Source organism: Muntiacus reevesi, chromosome 3 (assembly GCF_963930625.1).
Source record: "Muntiacus reevesi chromosome 3, mMunRee1.1, whole genome shotgun sequence".
Lineage (NCBI taxonomy): Eukaryota > Metazoa > Chordata > Mammalia > Artiodactyla > Cervidae > Muntiacus > Muntiacus reevesi.
In genome coordinates, this window is record NC_089251.1 from 237,428,746 (window position 1) to 237,433,867 (window position 5,122).

Sequence of the window (5,122 nt, forward strand, 5' to 3'; positions counted from 1 at the left end):
ATCTAAATCACAGTCAGTTCCTGGTCTTGCCTTTGCTGACTGTATAGAGCCTCTCCATCTTTTACTGCAAGGAATATAATCAATCTGATTTCTCTGTTGACCATCTGGTGATGTCCATGTGTAGAGTCTTCTCTTGTGTTGTTGGAAGAGGGTGTTCACTATGACCAGTGCATTCTCTTGGCAAAATTCTATTAGCCTTTGCCCTGTTTCATTCTGTACTCCAAGGCAAAATTTGCATTACTCCCGGTGTTTCTTGACTTCCTACTTTTGCATTCCACTCACCTATAATGAAAAGGTCAGGAGCTACCCCACGTTCAAGTCCAGGGTCGGTGGCCTAGACAAGTTGCGCTTTGCTGGAGCAGCCATGAAGAGATACCCCACGTCTAAGGTAAGAGAAACCCAAGTAAGACAGTAAGCACTAAGAAAGCACATCAGAGGTCAGACAGACTAAAACCACAATCACAGACAACTAGCCAATCTGATCACATGGACCACATCTTGTCTAGCTCAGTGAAACTATGACCCATGCTGTGTAGGACCGCCCAAGATGGACAGGTCATGATGGAGAGGTCTGACAGAATGTGGTCCACTGGAGAAGGGAATGGCAAACCACTTCAGTATTCTTGCCTTGAGAGCCCCATAAACAGTATGAAAATGCAGAAAGATAGGACACTGAAAGGTCAACTCCCCAGGTCAGTAGGTGCCCAATATGCTACTGGAGATCAGTGGAGAAATAACTCCAGAAAGAATGAAGGGATGGAGCCAAAGCAAAAACAACACCCAGTTGTGGATTTGACTGGTGATGAAAGCAAGGTTTGAAGCTGTAAAGAGCAATATTGCATAGTAACCTGAAATGTTAGGTCTATGAATAAAGGCAAATTGGAAGTGGTCAAACAGGAGATGGCCAGAGTGAATGTCAACATGCTAGGAGTCAGCGAACTAAGATAGGATGGAATGGGTGAATTTAACTCAGATGACCATTATATCTACTACTGTGGGCAGGAATCCCTTAGAAGAAAAGGAGTAGACATCATGGTGAACAAAAGAGTCCAAAATGCAGTACTTGGATACCATCCCAAAAATGACAGAATGATCTCTGTTTGTTTCCAAGGCAAACCATTCAATATCATGGTAATCCAAGTCTATGCCCCGACCAGTAATGCTGAAGAAGAGTTACTTAGTAGGTTATGAAAACTGATGCCACAAAGTACCTAGCTAGTGGCTATAACCTGTTATAGTGAGGGCTACAAAAATGTGTGCTCTAAACAAAAACAAAAAAAGGATAATTAGATGAGCAATGCAATCATGCTTTCTTTTTAAATTCTGTATAGTAGAAAAGATGTCTATTGTTGGAGACTTCTGGAGAGTGGCCTCTTTACTCTTATATACATTGTATCTTATAACTTTGTGTAATGTAGATGTTGCCCTTTTTTGTGTTTTAATTTCTAAGACTTTTGCCCTTTTTCAGTCATGTGACCATCTTTCTAATGTGACTTTATGTTGACTTTGCTATTTGGGACATTTTATCTTTTCCTATTTCTACAATTAATTATAGAGTTGCAAAATTTTCACTTTAAATTTAATATGCAATTTTCTTGAAATACTGGCCACAGAGGCATGCTCTAACTCTTTTAAGAACTTGGTAAATATTAATTTAAACATTTTAAAATTGATTTAAAGCATAATTCTGATTCAACTTGATCATTGAAAAAATATTTTAAAATTGTGCTTTAAATTAATTTTAAGGAAAATTAATTAAGGAAAAATTTAAATGTGAATAATTAATGTTTCCCAGGCTTAAGGTAACTAAACATTTTCTAAAAATATATCTTAGCATGAACTTCCCACTGAAAATCCTTCATGCTCTAGTATATTCTAAAACTCATCAAACTTATTTTTGAAGTAGTTGAAATGGTAGAAAAGGTTTGAGCTGAAGAAAAAAATATCCTGGAGCTATAAAAGTGGTTCAACAGGTCCTTGTTAAAATAAATTCAGCATATGGAGAATGAATAATGTTTCTTCTCTTGATGTAACAAAAACTTAAAGGGATTTTTTTTGGTCTATATTGTAATTACTACTGTCCTGTTTACAAACATCTAATCAGAACAATGTGTACTTCAGATACTCAGATTAAAAAAATCACCTTTGCTTAGTTTCATTATGATATAGCATACTTTCTAACTAGCTTCTGAAATCACTCCATAATAACTCTCTCTCAAATGTTTCCTAGCTGTTCCTTTGTTCATAGTGTTGTCTGGATTCCACAGATTTTAAAAAACAATGGCATTTTTGGTTATTATCTGCCAACAAACACGACTGCCAAACAACTAAAGGAAACCAATGACATTCTTTTCTGACATGCTTAGATTTAAATAGTTTGATATGATTTATAACAAAGTCACTAAATATTCAATGTTGGATTACATTTGTAAATGGGCTATTAAAGTGACAGGAACATTCGATAAGCAAAACCAGTGAGTTAGTGATATCCTGTCTTACAGTTCTTTTTCAAGTAATTCGAAGTGTTTACTTTGTTTCTTACTACTTAGCTGCTAGGAATTTTCTTTCATGTCACCCTTTGCTATGGGGTAAGTAGCCAGACTCCTAGAGCAAGAGAACCACCAGACAAGAGTGTTTTTCAGCTGAGGTCAGCTGGCCCTGTCCAGGCACTGAGCCCGCTGATGGCCTGTACGTTACGAAGCTGCTGAAAGAGAACCAGAGCAGCAGCGACGTGTCCTGAGTTCACAGTAGTGCAGACTGGCTGCCTTTACTGTTTCGGTCTATCCTTCCAGGCGTGTCCTCAGATGGGCCAATTTACCCACAGGGATGCCCGGATGTCGAGCTAAGAACTGTTCTCATATCTGACTCATCATAATTAAACCCTTAATGGCAATCATGAAAATCTCCTTTCACTGGTTAGGTAATTGCAGACACAGAGAATAAAAGCTTAACTATAATTGTAGGCCTTGTTGCCAGCTGAATGTTGAAATGTGTTAGTATTGTGATTACTTAATGTCCCAATGTGGCTTGTAGCCAGTGCTTAAAGTATACTCTAGAAAACCGTAACAAAAAGCATAAACAAGGCTTCATTCTCTAATAGCATTTTAATTCTACTTGCATTGAGAGTATATAAACTATGCCATTTGGAACTTAAGCCATGGCATAGGGTATTTTCCCATAGAAACTAAGTTTGAACTGAAGGTAATGTTATAAATCTTACCTACCTGGAAATAAAATCATCCTATTATGTACCCCGGCTCTTGATTTTGGCAAGTAACTTTTATGAGAGTCCATTTTGTTACCTGTTAAGGGATGTAGCAATCAACTCTTCCTACTTAAGTGAAGGACAGGTCATGATGCAGTGGCCTAAAACAGCCATTATTTATTCTTTTCCTTGCATCTGCCAAGAGTGCCACCTGCCTTTACCAACAATTCTCTTTGAGAATGGAGCGGGGGTTGTGGCACACACAGGATAGCTAGAGGTTCCCAGGTTTCAGGACTGTGATACTTGAACAATTAAATGTGGAAGGAAGTCATACGAAAGTGGAGAGATGGAAAGTGGAGAGCTGTACACTTTCTGTTCTAATATTAGAAGTGAGCTGATCTAAGGAAGAGGTGGTAGTAACAGACAATTTTAACAAACACTACATTTTTATCCTTTTCATTAAGTAATTTGTAGGCTTGTGGCAGAGTTTCTGTGTTCTTCTTCTCCCTGTGAATACATCTAGGGTACATTCCCCAGAGTCTACTGCAGTTATCACAGTGGTGCAGTGGGGTTCTAGTCAATGGGCTATGAACAGAGGTGATAGGTATTATTTTGGGGGTCAAGGCAATTAAAAATATGTGTACTTTCTGTTCACTCTATTTCCCCATCCATCTATTCAGCACAGAAAAGACCAGCGTCCTAGAAAATGGTTGAGCCACATAAGCCTCCTATTTTTGTGAAGTAGAGCTCTAGTGACAACCATATTGGATTTTGATATTTGAAAAATAAAGCTTTATTGATTTAAGATAGTAAAAGGTTGGAGTTGTTATTGCCATTAACATATGCTGACCAAGAGAGAAGATAATACTAAAAGAGGGATGTTAATATAAAATATCCAAAAATTTTCAACAATAGGCTTAGTGAGTGTGCCATGTGTAATGAAGAACCAATCAATATTGGAGACCAATAGGGTGGAAATCTTTGATATTCTTTGGCAAAATATTTGGTAAAACTGCCTGCATAATACTCTGGAAGGTATGTCTTGTGCCATTGAACACACAGCTCTGGGAAAATTGGAAAGAAGCACTGTATTAGTGTTTAGTAGATGGCTATTGTTGACTTTGGCAATGTAGTAAATGAAATAGATGAGCTATAGAAATAATTAATTGACAGAAATGAAATGGAGCTGAGAGGATCAGAAGTTTTGGAACTGGATTCTAGGCAGCCAATAACAAGAGGTAATATGGGGAAAGACTGAATAATGAAGATTTAGAAGTATTAGCAGTTGAAGGCAGCCATTCAGCAATGTGGCAAAGATGAGAGTTTGATTCTAGATGATCTCAAGTTAGCACTGTTGAAGCACAGAAGGAGAGGGGAAAAAAAGCAAGAAATAAATCAAGCTGAAGAACTGTCTAGGAAGGAATATAGTTACTGGCACACGGATCATATTAGAAGCTAATGGGTCTTAGTCACACCATGTTTTGTCAAAATTCTTTCAAACAGTAACAATAAAACCATGAGCCCAGGCTAAATAGAGCCTTGGATTGTTCAAACTGTCAAACAAATTTTGGGCACCCAAGCTCACTCCGCTAAAAACAATTGGAAAAATACTGCACAGTCTCCAAGGTGGACACACTCCCAAATGTCCACCTCAGATGTGGTATGGAGAATAAGTGATGAAGAGAAAACTTTCAGAGGTAAGGGAGAAGGGACACCAATAACAATGGGTGAGTGAGTCCCTTCCAGAGAGTAGCATGAGCCTAACTAAAGCACTAACATCTTGGTTACGAGGGTAGGTAGCATTGAGCACGCCTGCCCATTGGGTATGGAAAGAGCAGGAAACTTATCTGTTCAGTGCACAGGTTTAGAGCCATAATTGGACTGACACAGAGTGCTGTCTATCCTATAGATGGCTTA